The sequence below is a fragment of the Pteropus medius genome, unplaced genomic scaffold (assembly GCF_902729225.1).
Source record: "Pteropus medius unplaced genomic scaffold, Ma_sr-lr_union100, whole genome shotgun sequence".
Lineage (NCBI taxonomy): Eukaryota > Metazoa > Chordata > Mammalia > Chiroptera > Pteropodidae > Pteropus > Pteropus medius.
Window position 1 is genome coordinate 9972423 of NW_024349802.1, and position 19804 is coordinate 9992226.

The window sequence follows — 19804 nt, forward strand, 5'->3', positions numbered from 1 at the left end:
CCAATAACTCTTTCCTTAAGCATTGTTAGGCTTTGGGACAAAAGAGATAATAAGGTACTTGAAATGCCCATTTTCCTATCAAACTGGCCATTTGTAGGCTGTACCTCTAAATGGAGGTTGGATGCTCTTAGTAATCTGTAATGCCAGCTTACTGTAACCCACAGTAGATGCTTGGGACACGAGAGGGAAGAGGCTCTTGGACTCACTAGCCCCTGCCTCCTTTGGAACCTCATGCCCACCACTCAATTCAGACAGGGCTGGGGGAGCAGACTGGGCCCTGTGTAAAGAAGATATCACCCATAACTTTTGTCTTCTCTCAAGGCAGAAAAGGATGGCAGGAAGCCAGCAAAGGAAGAAGGATTGAGACTGATGGATCCCTAGAAGCTTCAGAGATAGCTGGTAGGCCCCATGGACAGTGGCTGCTCTCCAGTCTCAGGGACAGAGCACAGGGAGAACAGGAAAAGGTCACGAGTGTCCTGAGCAGGCAGAGCCACCTCAGTGACCTGCTTGGGAGCACTTGGAACACCGTCTTATGAAATGCTCACATTCTTAACCTACAGTATATATCCATGTATGTATCTCCCCAATTCTTTTGAAAAAAGTGAAAGGGCAAGAATTCCTGCCTTTATCTTATGAGGAAATTGAAGAAGAAAGATAAAGACATTGGGTAGAAAGTGTAGCACGTGGATTTAGAGTCAGACAGACCTAAAGACAATTCTTGGCTCTGCTAATTCCTAGCTATGTGGTATTGGACACCACTTCACTAGATCTCAGTTTCTTCACCTATAAAATGGGCAGAATAAGAGCTCCTACTTCAAAGAGTGTTAGGGAAAATTAAATAAAACAATGCATGGAAAGTGCTTGGTACAGCACCTGGAACCAAGTTATCATGCCATCATTAGAGCAGGTATGATAACTCTCCCCTGGAGCCACAGGCATTCAGGGCCAGGCCAGGCACCCTGCAACCACTCTCCAGAGCTCCTGCCTCTTATAGAATATATTTACCCACTAGCTGACCCCTCACCTCAAAGTCTTTTGTTGGGTATCTACTCCTAGGAGGTAAAGGAAATAGATGTTAGAGAAAAACCTCCAAAGCTGAAAATAGAGACCCAAGCCAATTCTCTGCTGAGCCCCAAGGCAGACCCAGCCCATTCAGTGCTTTTCTCAACATTCTAGTGTCCAAAGAGCCAGGCCAGCTGTAGGAACAGCTGTAAAACAATCTTCTGCTTTACAAACTGAAGGTTAATGGATGAGTTCTTCTCACAGACACACATTCATTGCTATCTATGGGCTATACGAACTCACCCACATATATACACACATACACACACACGCACAGTCACTCACCTCTATATAAACAGAAGCTCACTGCCTAATTTGAGCAGACAAATATGAAGCTAAAGAAACAATGCAAAAAAGACAATGAAAGGACAGCCCTGACAAGAGAGAACAATGTGTAAAGGCTTAGGAAAAGAAATAGATTTTTAAAGAATAATTTGAAAGACCAGAGAAATAAGTTTGGAGTAGTCAGGCAAACAGGCTTCCCCCCTCTAAAACATAAACTAAACATAAAGTCAGCAAGTAGATGGCAATTAAGTGAAAAGAGCCTTTGAACAGCAAAATAAATGTGGCTTCTAACCTGTCCAGCCCCTAACTAGGTAAGAGGCTGGATATGGAGCATCCTTAAGCCACTGACCATTTATGTAATGGGAACAGTTATCTGCCCCCAAATATTGAAGTCATGCCTGGGGCCAAGCAAATGCGGTCTGCTCTCAACAAACCCAAGTCACCCAAGAAGGAGAGTAATTAGAGGAGGCTGTTGTAGGGTAGGGGTTCATAACAAACCCAATCCTCTGCCTGACCAGAGAGCTATAAAGCCAAAATCCACTTGTGCAGCCTGCAAGAGAGAGCCCAAGAGAGGCCTTTCCAGTGGCAACACAGGGACAAGAGTGGGCCCCACCAGACCGCAAGGAACCAAGAAGGGCTACATGAGCCCAGCTGGGACTAGAGCCCTAGACGGAGGGCAACATGGGATGGGTCAAGATAGAAAGGTAATATTCCTGACCTCCTCTCAATACTCTGTACTTCAAAAGGTGGGAGATATGACCAATCTTATCTCTGTCCCAGTAAGGAAGAGAACAGATCTTCAAGAATGTAGCTAAGCATATTAGCAAAACCTGCAATCTCAGAGACAAAAAGAGTGGCTCCATCTAAAATCAAGCACAAGCAGAGTGACTGAATAAAAGTGAGCCCAGCCTGGTCCTCTCCAGACCTATCCTACACAGCCACATTCTTGAAAGAATCTGAATGCTGAAAAAGAACTTAAAACTCAAATCTTCATTTTTGACTGCTAAAGATCTAGAAGATACAGAAGGCATTCAACATCTATCTACATACAGAATAACCAGAGTTATTTAAGCACAAAGCTTCAGTGGATCCAGGAAGGCTCTGGCAACTTCATACCTGTTGAAGACAAAGAGGTAGAGAGGGTTAGTGCAGGGCAAGAATTTTGGTGCCATCAGCACAGAGGTAATAACTGAGGCAACAAAAATAGTATCCCTGTCCTAGGGAGAAACTTGAGAGAGAAAGGAACAATGGGCCAAAAAATAGTCTTTAAGTCATGGCTGGAAGACAGAAAAAGAAAGAGGAGCAAGTGAGGCAACCAGGCAAGGAACAACAAAAGTAGTGCAGAATTACACATGTCAAGAGAGGAGAGAAACCTGAGAAAATCAAGTTATGGGCAATAATGTCAGATCAATAAGAACAAAGATGAGAAAATCCAGCAGACTTGGCAATGAGGCAGCCAGGGGGCCTTCAAAGGAGAGCACATGTATAAAGTAATGGAGAAACAAGAGAACATTTTGAAAGGTTGAGTAGGTCCACTGAAGTTTGGAGAGTTGGAACCACTTCTCTAAATCCAATTTTTTCAACATTTTCACTAGAGTCTTAATAACAGAAAAAAAACTGACTCTAGTGGCCTCATAGAAAGATTCTCTGATGCCATATAATAAGTTCCCATAATGGAGCCACCCACCTACACACACATCCTCGGGATAGTGATGGGCACTGTCATACCAGCAGAGGGAGGGAGCAGGGAAGCAAACTCTACAAGAACAAACTCCTATCAGACACAACTCCACCTTATCTGAGCTCTCAGACTGTGCAGAAGCTTTAGTCCTTGCACTCTGTAGAGCTGTAAAATCGTAATTGTAGCACTTAGAATGAGGGATGGAGAGAAGTACCCCAGTGACACCCAATTCCCCCAGTATTCAAATGCAGTATCTGGGCAGCCAAGAGGAAAATAAATTCTGTCAAACAATAATTACAGTCAACATTTATAGAGCACTTTCTATGTTCCAAGAAAAGTTCTAAGCTTATTTACTTTTCCCAACAATCCTCTGATACATTTCTAACATGTTGCTTTTTTTGCCCGTGAGGGGAATGAAATTCAGAGAGGTTAAGTAACTTGCCCAAATTCACTCAGACAGAGAGCAATAGAGTCAGGATTCAAAGTCAGTTTGGCCACAGAATCCAAGCTCCTGCCACAAACTATGATGCCTTTCCATTGGTCTATGAAATCAGTCACAGAAACTGAACTCATTTTATTTGTTCTGCAATAATGTTAATAAAAAGACACATATTTTGTGTCGGGAGAGAAATTTTTTAATGAGCGTACTGGAGCCCTCTTGTGGAGAGACCCACATTTCTGCACATCATACACATGCACACACTTGCACATGCACACACACACATTTTGATTACTGAATGCCCTTGGCACAGCCCAGCCCACAGCAGAGGCAGAAACAAACAAGAAGAATGCTCTTGATTCAAATTGCATCTAGGTCACTGGCACCTGTGTGGTTTGACCTCTTCACCTCCCATTATTCAGGCTTCTCAGCTGTACAAGAAGCAAAAGCATCCTTGCTCCTCCACACAGAGCTCAGCACTCTCCTCACATATGCCCAACCGTCCGGCAAGAACACAGCAGAGAGGAGGGGAGAACTACATTGGGTAAAAGTTGGCCAAGATGATATCCAAGCTCATTTCCAACTAGTCTATGATCCTGGCATCCCATTCCCCATCTAGGAAACATAGGACAGGATCATTTCTACATGGAACATAAAGAAAATGGAGTCCAAAAGGTGAATAGGGCTTGAATAAGCACACCGACAAGCGACCAGATGAATTACAGAAATACCCCAGACCTGGTCAATATACTTTCCACCAGGCCGTAGATTGCAAGCTCCTAGCAGGGAATGGGCAAGGAGACCTATTCCTTATACTTGCTCCCTGACCTTGCCTGAGGTCCTAAGAGTAACAGGCCTATGTCTAATAACAGCCAAGGTTACCAGAAGCTCCACTCTAGTTCATCTCCATTCCAATGTAATGAAAAAAAGATGGACTCTGGATTTTGACCCAAGTCTCCTGAACTAGTTGTGGTACTTTGGGCTAGCTGCTTAACCTCTCCAAGTTTCAACTCTGTCATTTAAAAGGAGACTTGACAGTATATTATAGGATAGTTGTCAGTATTAGATGATGTGAAGCATATAGCACAGTGCCTGACACAAAGTGAGGGCTCAAGAAGCTTGCAATTCTCACTAACTATTGTTAGAGAAAAATCTGAGCAAAGGACAGGATAAACAAAAGCAGCAAGGGTTCACCCCCATATAGAATTGTCTTCTGTTCTTACAGTCAAGCTTCTCCTTGAAACCCAGCTTCTCTGAGCCACAGGTCAGCCACACACCTAAACTACACTCTAGGTAGCTTCAGAGGCATTTCAATGAAACCTTTAACCGATTAGTCGCTGGCTCCGCATCGGTACCCCAATGAAGAACAGCCACTTCAGACTGAGACAGCCACTTCAAAGCCCAGCTTCCTGGTGACTAGGCCTGTCTTTGAATTCCTGCTGCTGCTCACCTACTTCTATGGGGGAAGCAGGGAGGGCAGGAGAAGCTGAGGCAGACCTGGACTGCTTAGATTATCCTAGACAGCATCAGCTGGCATCCAGGGTAAGAACTACAGAGCCTTCTTCCCTCTCCTTTTAAAATAATGACTGGATCTCTTGACAGTTGGCACAATGGACTTTCTCTACAGCCTGCTTCCAAAAAATACCAGGGACTTTCACACATTCATCCATACGTCCCAGTCAGAGTTCACCATTCCTTTCCCCTGCTGTCTCCAAGCTTCCATAGAAGGTCAGGGACTTTTAGTGGGACTATGATAGGGAAAAAGGTGTGATTTCCAGTCTACAGCTCCAAATGGACTATCTGCAAATCAGTACGCGCGCCAGCCTTTATTCTGCCAGCCACTCTGATGTTTTGGATTACAAATATTCAGCATCCACACTCTAGAAATAGGCACCTCTCAAAGATATTTTAGTATTAGCCTCAGTCCCCTGAGCATACTGGGCACCATACTATGGAACAAAGCATAGAAAAGATACCATCACTGCCCTCAGGTGGTTGATGTTTTGTTCACAATCACTGGATTGCATGGCTTTCCACATGTGAATTTCAGACAACACAACATTAAAAAGAAAGTCTCAGTTTGATCTTAAGGAATATGCCATGAGAAAATGGATACTGTTCTGGGCAACTTCAGATATAAATTACAACTCTGAAATGATGAGATGGACAACAATTAAGGTGTTCCTTGAGGAGCCCCAAGAAAACAGCATTTACTTACAGAAACAACAGCAGCATGAGGACAGGTCATCAAGCACAGAACTCGTTACTACCATGTTGGTATTGGCTACGTCTTCCAGGTAAGTCAGCAACTGAAACATCATATTTTATTTTTAACATGCCTAAGAGTCCAAGACTATTTATAATCCCAAAGCCTTAAAAACTTAAAAGGAGGATGAATTTTAAAATGTACACATTTACATACGTGGGCAGAAACACGAAAATCAGATGCCTCTCAACGCAGCTCAGGGAGCCATAACTCATGGCTTTCACAATCCCACCTAACACCAGAAAATCCAGGCGCCTTCTATGAGAGATGGTGGGAGGCTGGGTAGGTAGCCAAGAAACAAAGAAACCTAAACTCAGCACTTGGCAGGACAATTAAGGAGCAGAGAATTTTAAATGCATTGTTTCTGACTCTAAATATGTCTACATTTATTACCAATTTGGGATAAGAAACTACATTTAGTTCTGCCGTGACCACGCACTAAAAATATTAAGCAGAGTATTGCCTAGGAAACGGCAGTCCTCCCTGATGCGGCAGCCCCGTTTCAGAGCTGACTCTGCATGGTCCCAGGGCTCCTCATCCTGGGCTTTGCTGAAAGCCCAGTTACAAGCATAACTGCCACTGTCCTGCCAAGGCCTCGCTTGCTTTTTAGAAAGCAGCAATAGGATCTAGACTAGGGACTACACAACCTTCTCATCCTCTCCAAGGCTGTTAGGTAGTCAGTGAAATTCCATTTCACAGGCCTATAACAACTAGAACCCATCTGACTGGGAGCTCCAAAAGGGAAGAGACAATGGTCCACCTAACATACTGCTGTATCTTCACTGCCCAGCACTATACCTGGCACTCAAAAAAATATCTGTTGATTAAATAAAATCAATAATCTAAAAAGGGGTCGACTGGAACAGCACAATGGAAATAATGTCATTAAAATAGATGAAAATACAGGCTGTGGTGATACATGAAAACAGGTACCTAAAATATTGTTGGGCAGAAGCAGATGTATAATAGCACACATATATAAATTACTACTTTGGAAAAAAGTGTGTATGGCCATCTCTATGATCAGGTACAAAGTTGGAATTACAAAAAGCTGCGCTCAGTGGAGTCTTCCCTTCTGAAACACTAGTCAATATGAGAAACACTTAAATATTATTCTCAATATAGATAAGCTCCCCTGTCTGTTGATTTCATCTGTTCCCTGGCATGGCTCAGAGGCCTATTCTTGTTTGGCAACCCCAAGAACAGATTGTCCATCCATCAGCCCAAGGAAAGAGAGAACACAGGGAAAAGCTGCAGTCTTAAAGTCCAACTTATCGACTTGACCCTTTTTCCAGGGCAGCTTCCCATCTGCATCAACAGTGTGATTGGTCAAGATGGCGGTGCAGCGACAAAAAAAAAGTATGGAAAATTTGACCTGGCCCAAGGCTAGAGCTTCAAATAGGTATCCCCAATGCTACACAGCCCAGGACCTACTAGGCAGCAAAGGGTTAAGAAGAATAGCAGTATACCAATCCTTCTAAAACTTCAAAAAAATTGAAGAAAAAGGGAACACTGCATAATTCATTCTGTGAGGCCAGAATTACTGATATCAAAGTAAGACAAGGACACTACCAAAAAAACTATAGAACAATACCCCTTATAAATATACATGCAAAAATTCTCAAAATACTAGCAAACCAAATTCAGCACCATATTAAAAGGATTATACAACTTGATCAAGTGAGATTTATCCCACTAATACAAGAGGGTTCAACCCATGAAAATTAATCAGTTTAATACACTACATTGAATGTATTAAACTGAAGGAAAAATGAAGAATGAAGGAAAGAAAACACACAATCATCTCAATTGAAACAGAAAAAGTATTTGACAAAATCCAACATTCTTTCATGACTTAAAAAAAAAAACACTCAATAAACCAGGAATAGAACTTACTTCACATAATTAAAGGTCATATATGAAGAACCCACAACTAACATCATACTCAATGGTGAAAAATCGAAAGTTTTTAACCTAAGATCAGGAACAACGAAAGGACGCCTGCTTTGCCACTTATATTCAACATAATACTAGAAGTTCTAGACAGAGCAATTAGGCAAGAAAAAGGCATAAAAGGTATCCATATCTTATGATCTTATATGTTGAAAACCCTAAAGAATCTACAAAAAAAAAGCTATTAAAGTTAATAAATTCAGAAAAGTTGCAGATACAAAAATAACACTAAAAAAATCAGTCGAATTTCTATATAGTAGCAACAAACAATCAAAAAAAGAAATTGAGAAAACAATTCCATTTAAAATAGCATCAAAAAGAACGAAATACTTAAGAATAAATTTAACAAAGGAAGACTTTAACCAAGACGAAAGACTTGCATATTGAATGCTATAAAACATTGTTAAAAAAAATTAAAGAAGACCTAAATAAATAGGAAGACATTCTGGTTCATGAATTGGAAGACTTAAGATGACAATACTACCCAGAGCAAAAAACAGATTCAATACAATCTCTGTCAAAATCCCAACAGCATTTTTCACACTAATGAAAAAACGCACTCTAAAATTAATATGGAATTTCAAGGGAATCTTAATACCCAAAACAATCTTGAAAAAGAACAAAATTGGAAATTCACATGTCCTAATTTCAAAACTTTACCACAAAGCTACAGTAATCAAAACAGCATGGTATTGATATAGGATAAACATGCACTCTCACATCTACAGTCAACTGGTTTTTAATAAGGGTGCCGCTGACTAAAAGACTTAAACTTAACATCTAAAACTATAAAATTCTTAGAAGAAAACACAAAGGCAAAAACTTCATGACCTTGGATTGGGCAACAGTTTCTTAAATATTACACCAAAACCATAGGAGACAAAATTAAAAAATAGGTAAATTGGACTTCATCAAAATTTTAAAACTTTGGTGCCTCAAAGGATACTAGCAAGAGAGTAAAAAGACAACTCACAGAATGGGAGAAGATATTTGTAAATCATATCTGATAAGAGTTTAATCTCTAAAATATATAAACAACTCAACAAAAAAGACAAGCAACTCAATTTTAAAATGGGCAAAAGACTTGGACATTTCTCTAAAAAAGATAAACAAATGGCCAATATGCACATGAAATGATACTCAACATCATTAGTCATAATAGAAATGCAAATCAAAGCCACAAGATACCATTTGATACCTAGTAGGATAGCTATAGATACAAGATACCATATGATACCTAGTAGGATGGCCACAAGATACCATTTGATACCTACTAGGATGGCTATAATTAAGAAAAAAGATAGAAAATAACAAGTGCTGGTTAAGATGTGGAATGGAATGTTGGTACAGTGCCACTAGGAGTATAAAATGGCACAGCCACCATGGAAAAGTTCGGCAGTTTTTAAAAAGCTAAACATAATACTATGTACCCAGTAATTCCACTCCTGAGCGTATACTCAAATGTCTGAAAACAATGACTCGAACAGATACTTGCATGTGAATGTACACAGCAGACAAAAGGTGGAAACCTAAGTATCCATTAATAGATGAGACTTTTTTAAATAGATTTTTTTAAATGTGGTATATAAAGTGAAATATTATTCAGTCATAAATAAGAAGAAAATTCTGCCACATGCTACAACATGCATAAACTTTAAAAACATTAAGCTAAGTGAAAAAAAGCCATACACAAAAGGAAAAATATTGTATAATTCCGCCTACATGAAATAGCTAGAATAGGTAAATTCATAGAAATGAAAGTAGATCAGAGGTCACCAGAGGCGGAAAGTTATTGGAAAGGTAATGGGAAGTTATTGCTTAATGAGTTCAGAGTTCCTGTTTGGGTAATGAAAATGTTTTAGAAGTAGATAGTGGTAATGGCACAACATCGTGAACGTAATTAATGCCACCAAATTGTACATTTTAAAATGGTTCAAATGACAAATTTTATGCTATATGTATTTTACCATACTAAAAAAGAATGTAAGATGGTCCATGAGTTGGCAATTGCTAAAACTAGATAATGGGCACATGAGCACATTAGTCTCTCTTCAAAAAATTTAAGAAACAAAAAATGTTTTCTGTAGTTTTTTGGTAGATATTGTCAAGGTAAAGAAGTTCTCTTCTACTTCTCAATAGATAATAGGTTTTATCATGGATGAGTGTTAAATTTTATCACATATGTTTTTTATATCTTCTAAGATGATCATGTAGTTTTCCCTCTAACCTATTAACATAGCAAATTTTATGCATAGGTTTTCTAATGTAAAACCACCCTTAGATTCCTAGGGTAAGGCCAGCCTGGTCAGATGATCATTTTTATATCCTGCTGGGTTTGATTTGCCATATTTTGTTGGTCTTCCACATACTCTCAGAATTCTTTGTACAGCTATCATAAGGCCCATCAAACTGAACTGTAAATGTGAATTCCCTGAGGACACAGACTCCTTCCCCATCCACTGTTCCTTCCTTAGCTAGTGGAGTCTCTAGGATATGGCAGGCATTCAAAAAAAGTACAGCTGATAAAATAAGTGAATGAATGGGTGAGTAGAGAGATGAATAGGTGAACAAATGAACACCTTAGTCCAAATAGTGACACACACTGTTGCAGATGTGCAGGTATTTTTCAGGGAGAGAGACCTTAGAAGGGCTCACCAACCAGTTCATAGAGCCAACTTCTCTGCTGATTGGCACTTCAGCTTGTCTGAAGCTCTGTAACCTGAACCCTAGCTCTAGACTCTCATCTTCTTACTTTCCTTCATTACTCAATCAACAACATTTCACAGTTCAGTGCCTGCTTTCATCCAAGAGGATGCAGCCCTCATATCAAAGCACACTCCCCAAAGCTTAGACCCTGTGCTGAGATTGAAGGGGAATGTGACATTAGTTTCAAACTTAAAGTGTTCCTCCCAACCTCAGAGTTTATTCCCAGCAATCAAAATGGCTTAATCCCAACCCTGATTGGTACAGCAAAAGCCATCCCATGAACAATTTACTAAATCAGCAGTACAGAGGAGGAGAGCAATCACAAGGGAAACAGCTGAATTATTTCAGCAGCTGTAAATTATGAGTTCTCTCTTCCTCCTCCTCTTCCAAGTCCATGTTCAATTGTGTCCCACACCTCTACACTAAACTTGGGCTTGTCAAGTATCTATGTCAACTGCAGTAACCAAACTTGAGTTCGAGAAGCATTAAAAAGCATGGATTAACTTATATTTAAATAAATGTGTTTAATGTCAACAAAAATCACACTTTAACTTCAAACATCGCCTAATCTATTAGTTGCTTAATTAAATTCTTTAAGACCCTTGGACACTGGCACACTGCCCTGGGGAGCAGTTCCCAGGCCCTGGCCTTGGCCTTGGCGGGCTGTGGATGGGGAGGAGGCCACGTCCCTGGGGAAGTGCCAAGAGAGTCCCATTCTCTTCCAGAGTCTCCTAATGAGGTAGTTTCTCTTCACAGCTCTGCTGGTCTCCACAGGGCAGGAAAAACATCACAAACACATTTTTGAACATGGAAAATCGCCAAACCAGGCTATATTTTTTAAAAGTGTTGTTTTAGTTTTTTTAAAAAAAGCATACATAAACCCAAGAGAGACACTTTTCCCATCTGGTATCTGTTCTTCTTAAGAGCAGTATATCATGAGACATTCAAAGATGTGTACAAGAGGAATACAACAAGATTCATGACAGCAGGTAGGGTCAGGGGGCTCTGCAAGATGCCACCAACGAAATCCTAGCCTGCCAGAAGTCATCAGCCTGCAACTGACAGGGGTACAGCTCAGCTAACAGCAGCATCCTAGACTGAAGCCTGCAAAGGGACTCTGGATTTCAGTGAGTGAGCTCGTGACAGGGATGCCAGCAGGACACCAGGAAGTCTCTCCTGCCACAGTAGGCTCCACGGGGACAACTTTCCAGCTACCCTTCTCACAGCACCATATCTTCCCAGGTAAACATATCCTAGAAATAATCTATCTCACAACAGGCCTCAAGGCAGAGCACATTTGGCTAAGAATCAGTAAGCATTTAGAGCCCACATTTTGGGCAGCAGATACTCTGAACCCAATCCCACTGGGTATGAGTAAGACAATATTATTTTAAGAGCATCAAGGGTGTAACAGATGACAAGAGCCCCAGCTCCTTTTAGTTTCCTTACAAAACTACCTTACCTCTTAGTTGACCTTACATTTTATCTCTGTCACTCATCACCTTCCCTACACCTTCTTCTATTTTGCTTAAAGAGCTTGCCCTGCCACAAAGTAGGGGGCAATTCTTCTCAATTACTCCTTCCTGTCTCTCACTGCTCAGGGATTCTACCTGTGGCAGCTCTCCTTAAAACAGCCACTGCAGCCTCTGGTTCACCAGCAGAAAACACTAGAAGAAACCTGGTTAATATTAGACTTTTCACTCTGAAAGGCAACCACTCCAACAAACAACTAAGCACAAGCCCTGACTTCAGAGAAGCCAGATGTTTGGGTTGTAGCTCGCAAAAACGTGGCAAGCATCCAGAAAAACAGAAGCGAACTAAGCCCACGCAGCCCAGACACTCTGCTCACTTACTACCTGCAGTTTCACACCCACGCCAAAGCCATTTCAACCCTAGATGAGCAGCTGACAGCCACGCCAATCCAGAAAAGCATTTTTTCAAAGACCTTATTTATTCTCCCATGTAGGAAAGCTAACAAAGAGCAAAAAAATCTGTTCACTTTGAAAAGATGAAGAAATCCTTATTGCCTACTATGAAACATACCAGTTGCCACCACCTGCAACACGTCCCAAGATTATTCATTTTTCAAAACATATTTAAGACCTGCTGCATCCCAGACATATGTCAGTGCCAGGGATACAAAAACTAAATAAATAGGGATCCTATTCTTTAGGAGCTTCCAGATGAACAATGGAGATTGACGAGTAAATCAGTAATTATAATAAGCACCTGGCTGAAAAAGCCTGCCAGAGATGGCTAGAGGGCTCTATGGCAAGAAAGAATAGATATCTCCATTAGGAGATGAGGATCAAGGAAAACTTCCTGGAAGAGGTAAACTTTAAAGATTAAAAGAAAAGGAATCAGCCACAGGCAATAAGAAAGGCATCTCAAGCAGAAAAAAAGAATGCTTTTTAAAGGCCTGAAGGCATGATACTAGGAACTAACATTTATTCCAACAACAGCTTAGGGCAAAAGACTTAAGGGGGTGGGGGGCGGGGAGGGAATGGCATCATGATACACAAGAAATCTCTTTGCCAGAGGTGCCAAATGAGTTTCATACACAGAGTCCATTGTACTGTTTTAGCAAAATTCTGGAATCTCCTTTTCAGAAAAGCCCCTTGGTAAAAGGGAGATTAAAGAAAGCTTGCTATAAACCTGATAAGAGGGTCACCGTTGTTGGTGAACTCTGCTTATGAACTCTTCCTTTGCCTCGCAGTTCAGTGGTTTGTTAGCCCTTACAAATTCTCGGCATCTAATAATAGAAGTCAGTAAACAGTATCTGGAGTTGGATGGTACTGAAGGAGTGTCCAGTTGGGACCCCCAGAGTAGAGGCCTCACAGTATCCCCAGCATCACCTTTCCTTAGTCTATAGCTTAACAACAGATTTTCCCCAGCAGCTTGACCCAGAGCTTAAAATGTCCCCTGCCATAGGAAGTTGCCCTGAAACTTATGATTAATGCCCTTATGCTTACTAATCACGATCCTTCTGGTCTAGCATTCTTTCCAGACTATTCCCATCTTTGTTCTTGGATTGCTAATACCACCAGAGGACCACGTTGCCAGAGGGATGGCTCCTCGAAGCACAATAGGTACTGAAGATCTGGCCATGCCTTGACCCTACGGAAATTTCTCTTCATCCCACTCCCTACCATTGGCCTGCCAACTAGCCCAGAAGGAATAAATGTTGAATGAATGAACAAATGAACGAAGAAATGAGAAAATAGCAGGCTGAGGAGCTGGAGAGAGGGGGCAACAGGAGAGAAAGAAGGACCTGCTCAAAACTATCCTTTCTTTCATTCAGATGTCTCCAAGCCCCTACCATGTACTATGTACCTGTGCAAGGTGCTGGGAACACACAGGCACTCACAAATTATGAAAGAGAAGAGGGACAGAGAAAAAAAGCACTTTTGTTCATCTCTCTGGGATGGCAATATTTCCAAATACTACGTTAAAAGCACCTCGTGTTTTCCCAGCATTATAGCCATGCCTAATGGCAAACATGCAAATAAAAACTTTTTATTGCATCCCACACTTTTGCGGGCCTTGTGATTTCTTTTCTAAGAAAAAAAAACCTGTTATTCATCTCCTTGATTAAAAATTGATTTAATTTGGATTTCATTAGGTAGGTACAGGGGGAAAACATACAGACTCACAGAGATAACTCACCCAGCAACTGGACTGTGATGAGGTCAGGTAACTGCACAATTGGGTCCCAACCCACTGCAGACAAAAGAAAATTAAAAAGTTCACAACATGGAGCTTAAACTCCAGCCAAAATGAATTATCTTTCCACAAGTGTCTGTCGAATTTTTGGTTAATGTAAAACATTTTCAAAAGGAAAGGAAAGGAAACCCCAAGGATATTCAACATATAATTTAGCATTTCTATATTTTTCAAATCCCTTGCAGGAAGAAAAGGCAAAGAAGTCTATTTCTCAATCCTACTTTTCAAAACTTTTCCTACTGATTTGACACTGTCATAAAAATTTTCAATTTGTTGAAAGCAGAGCAGAGGAACGTGCCATGGCTTAGAAATTTTAAGCTGTTGTGAAAAGGCTAAGGTGAGAGCTACATTCCTGAAAACCATTCACCAAGCAACACAGCCTTGGGCTTTGGATCTGAGATACCAGGGATTCAAGTCTGTGGCAGGCACCATTCTCTACTCTGCACTCAGCGATTTAGAAAAGGGGAAGCTCTGCTGCAGTGTCAAAGGATCATGTGGCAGATCAGCAAATTACAAGTATAGACCTTGATTCAATGTTAACAGGGTTATTCTATAGCCAGAGCATGAATTTGATCCTACCCTCCTCTGCTTGAAAACATTCAATTGTTTTCCATGGCCCTCAAGATAAAGGCCAAATTCCATAACCGGGCCCTCCATCATTCAGCCCAGAACTGCATCTCCAGCTTTCTCTGTTTTCTATCTACAGCTGACTTTAACTTTTTTCCAAAAGTCTAAGACTTCTTGTCTCCCACCTTCAGATCTTTGCACATGTCAGTCCCTCTGGAACTTTGTTTCCCCTCCTCATCTGCCAAATTCCTACTCATCCTAAAAGACACTTCCTCCAGGAGGCTTTCGCTGACCCTCCCCACTAGCTGGATTAGGTGCTGCTACAGCTCCTGTACTTCCTTAATTATAGCACTTATTACACTTTCTTATATAGTTGTCCTTCTCTCCTGCTAGGCCTTAAGCATCATAATGACAGAGACCATGTCATTGTTCCCATCTAGTTCGACGCTCAACAGAGAAGAAATGTTTAGTAAATTTCTGAAGGATGATCTAGATTCTGTGTAAGTCTCACTTCTCAGTTTTTTCTGAGTCACCCCCCAAAGCAAGTTATGTGCTCATCTCCCCTCTGTCCTATCCCTATACCTCATACTTCAGTTCTTCATGGGTTGCTCGCCAAGGCCTTAACTACAAGTATGTTCGTTAGTCATCTGTGCAGCAGCTGCTATGTGATGGACACAGTGTTAAGTAACTAAGATACAGAGATGATCAAGCTCCCTCTCCTACCTTCTAGAATAAAAACCATATAAACAAATAATTGCCACATGACAAGTGTCATAACATTAGGTAGTTAGGCATGAGCGACAGGAGTGAAGGCCCAGCTCTGTGACCACAGAAACTTGCTTTAAAGACCTTTCTTAAGGACCTCCCAGAAACACCTCCCTTTTAGGGTTATAAATTATCCCAAATCCTAGAGCACAAAAGCCATAAAAGCTGTTGGCCTAAAGCAGCTACAAATGCATGCGCAGAAAGTACTGCCCCTAACTTCAGCCTCATACTATCATTATAATTTAATGAGTATGCCTAGAAGTTCATGAATCTAATTATCATTGACTGAAATCTGGGTAAGCACATGCGCAGTAGGCAAAAATTTATACAGCAGCCAGGTATCAGTCAAGGTGACCTCACATACAGATCATCTAGGACCTCTAATCACCTGCCCAAATATAAACAGGCCTTCCCATTTCTGCTTTGTTGCAGCACTCTTAGCTGGAAACCCGCCCCTCCCTTTGGAATGTACTATCTTCTCTCTTTACCTCCTAAATTCTACAGGGCTGCAGCCTTCCTTAGCGTGGCCCATCTCCTTCTAAAATGTACTTTCAATAAATCTTGTCTACGGCCATGCAACCCTGAACATGCCTGATATCGTCTGATCTCAGAAGCTAAGCAAGGTTGGGCTTGGTTAGTACTTGGATGGGAAACCACCTAGGAATACCAGGCACTGTATGTTAAAAATAGATAGATATCTAGATAGATGGATAGATGAATAGATGGACAGGTGGATGGATCTATCTATCTATCTTACTTTTTCTCCCATCAGAGTACTAACCAGGCCCGACCCTGCTTAGCTTTCAAGATCAGACAAGATCAGGCATGTTCAGGGTGGTAAGGCCATAGACAAATCTTACTTTTTCTAAATCTTACCAACCTGTAATTCTTTGCTGCATTGGCAGGAAGAACCAACATACAATGCCACCATCCACTAGCCACCTCTTCCTCCTCCACGCCGCTGGGGCGACACCAGATTTCACCTCACCCCACCGGTGACAATAATGGAGCGAGTGGGCGTTAAGAGAATTAAGCCATTTTTCCAGGATTCCCTTTCCCCCAGTATCCCAGGCTAACTGCTCTTTATCGTTCCTCATTCTTAGAAATCACTCCAGTGCTCTTTCCCTGGGTATCTATCTAGCCCAGATCAAACTTCTCTCCAGTTCCACATTAATTCAAATCCTTTCTGGCTTCTGCTTTCTCACCTTCTTCAGTTCTTTTCCCAGGCATCTTTCACATACATCCCTGCCTCTGCCCTACCCTAAACTAACCTGTCTAAACTACTATTTTTTCATCTCTTCCCTCAACTGTCTTGTGTGATCATTTGACATTTATGAAACATCTACAGTTACACAGAACATACATAACAATGAAAACTGAGGACTCACAATAAAAAGAAGGGACTTACGAAGCCAAAATACCAGAAAAAAATTAAGTGCAAAAATTAACCATCCTCGATACAACCTTCCCCCTCTACTGCTTCCTCTTGCAGATTCAAGTGCTAGAGCATCATGGCCCTCAAAAGGATGGTCCCAATTCTGTTATATTCCCAGGGAGGTTACAGCACCCTTCACCCACTACCCCCAGGCACTGACCCTCTAGCCTGCCCCTTCAGTCTCTCTGAATGCTAAGGCTACTCTCTATCCAGCCACATATTCACTTAATCAACATGTACTGAACACCGCTGTGAGGCAAGAATCACGTCCCCCAAAGTGCCACACACAATGTCCTATACATAATACACGCTGGAGTTATGTCTGAATGTCTAATAAGGAGAAAACCAGGTGAGTCTCTCCTGCCCCTTGTCCAGGAATATCCCAGAGCCAAAAATATTCTGCAATGCAGCCTGAGGTCAGAGGCCCCCCAAAAGCCTCTTATTCATCTAAGCCCAGACAGCCCTCCCATCAGTGTGCCAAGGAAGCCAGAGAAAACAGTGTTGTAAAACACCCTGTTAATCAAGTGACCTGTCTCGGTTAGTGTAGATTTAGGGAAAATTTTTCTCAAGAAACTAGTAAAAAAAGGAGGGGAAGAACAAAAATTAATGAACACAGTAATTATCCCCCAAAGTTGCAAATCAGAACAATTCTTCACATAAAGACAAGTATGAAAAACAAGATTAAAATGCTTCAGGGATGTGTTCATGAAACAGCAAGTAATAGAACAGATAAAATATATTTACAGTACCTCATTGGGGACATATACCTTTTGGCTAATAGCTATCAGATACTATCACTGTAAAAATAATATTCTTCTATGCTTCATTATGAAGTTACAATTATCCATGGGAAAGCAGCAACACAGAAAGCTGCCTTTAATGGTAAATGGGAATAATTCCAGAATCCAAGCTTCTCCCTAAGTGTTTAGGCACAAGTGGGTATGAGCTAGGTTATACCCCCTGCATTAGTCTGGTAAGGCTTCCATAACAAAATACCATAGACCTGATGGCTTAAACAACAGAAATTTGTTTTCTCAGTTTTGGACCTAGAAGTTCAAGATCAAGGTTCTGGCCCATTTGGTTTCCAATAAGAGCTCTTTTCCTGGCTTGTTTCCAGCCACCTTCTGCCTATGTCCTTCCATGGTCTTCCTTCATTGCCTGGTGCAGAGAAAAAGAGAGGGCTCCCTGGTTTTTCTTCTCATAAAGGCATAATCCTGTCAAATTAGGGTCCCACCCTTATGACCTCATTTAACCTTAATTACTTCCTTACTCTAAATACTGCCACACTAAGGGTTAGGGCTTCAACATATGAAGGAGACTCATTCAGTCCTGAAGGGTAAAGTTTGTTCCCAAACACCAGCCCACACATTGGGAAAGAAAAATGAAGGAATGGGTAACAGGGTGGCCTAGAGGACACACGGGCTGACTGTGGGAAGTAATTGCCAAAGATCCTAGGGCTATGCAGCCATGGTGGAGGCACGGGGGAGAGGGGGGCTATTCCAAGTCAAACTCTTAAGGAACTATTCCTCTCCCTCTAACAGAAGATGGCTAAATAACAGTAATGTGTAATATATGTATATAAATAATATTAGGCACAACAACTACGTACTTGGCACTGTGTTAAATATTTGGCATACAAAAGTGCCACTTAAGTCTCATGGAAACAAGTTATAGAAGATATGACCACCAGTTTTCTTTTGCAGATAAGGAAAAACATATTGGTGAAAGTCATTTCCCAAAGTCACCCAGTGAGGTAGGCAGAAATATAACTCTCCAAAGACTTCAGGTCCTAATACCTGGAACCTGTAAATGTTACCTTATAAGGGATAAGGGTCTTTGCAGATGTGATTAAGGACCTTAAAATGATTATCCTGGATTATCTAGATAGGCCCTAAACACATTCACAATGTCCTTATAACAAAAAGGCAGAGGAAGATCTGACACAAGCACAGAAGTGAAGGTGATATGAAAACAAAACAGAGATGTGAAAATGCTGAACTTAAAGAGTAGAGTGATGTGGCTACAAGCCAAGGAATGCCAGCAGCCACCAGAAGCTGGAAGAAGTAAAGAAGAGTCCGCCCTCAAGCCTCTGGAGGGAGTGTGGCCCTGCCAACACCTCAATTTCAGCAGAGTGATACTAACTGCAGACTTCAGGCCTCCAGAACTAGGAGAGAATAAATTTTTGCTATTCTAAGCCACCAAGTTTGCGCTAATTTGTTACAGCAGCCACAGGAAACAAATATATACAGCAAGTAGTGAAAAGCCACACTTTGAACCTGGCCTTTGTGACTCCAGGTCTGTATTCTCGAGCCCTGTGCCTTACTCCTTTTCTGCACACAGCCTCCCCAAGATAGACCTGTCCACTCCGATGCACTCCGATGGGTGACCCTGCCTAGACGAAGTAATCAGCACTGACAGCACTCTGCTATAGTGCCCCACAGACAAGCCTCTCTTCTTACTCCATATCACAACAAGCCTAATCAGAGGCTGAACCAACATTTTACTGTTCTAATGATTAGGTAAGGAGAGAAAAAGCCCAGAGTCCAACATCTTGAGAAAGCAAACCAAACCATCTAACAAAGGTTTTCATGTAATTTATTTGTACTTGACTGTTTTCCAAAACATCGAGAGGCTCCTAATCTGTTGCTCTGCTCCGTTCAGCCTACAATTTATTCTTTCCTACACATACATGTTTAGAGAAGAGTTTAAGTTGCAAGTAGTTCAGTTTCCCCCCTGCCCCTGTTCAATCACTTAATGACTTGCTAGGGACAACAAAGGAGTACCACTGAGCCCCATTCTCTAAGCCTTCCATGAGTGTTGATATGAGCAGGCTGGTGCAGAGATGCCTTGAGTTAAGCAATCCTGGAATTAACAAGCAAGCTAATAAACACATTGTCAGGGCAAAGGTACAGCATCCCAAAA

General features: G+C 41.4%; 1 protein-coding gene and 1 pseudogene across 9 annotated transcripts in view; one reads left to right on the top strand and one right to left on the bottom strand.

The window, feature by feature from the left end:
• Positions 1 to 19804, bottom strand: part of SIL1 (SIL1 nucleotide exchange factor) — a 168475-nt gene that overhangs the window by 126723 nt on the left and 21948 nt on the right. For 4 of the 9 annotated variants that reach the window (XM_039836220.1, XM_039836226.1, XM_039836223.1 and 1 more), the window contains one exon: positions 14059 to 14112. The exons of the other annotated variants lie outside the window; for them this stretch is intronic. The gene's annotated coding sequence lies outside the window, so the exon portion shown is untranslated. The remainder of the gene's footprint in view (positions 1 to 14058; positions 14113 to 19804) is intronic. 9 annotated transcript variants of the gene reach the window in all.
• On the top strand, positions 16011 to 16129 carry LOC120581813 (uncharacterized; annotated as a pseudogene).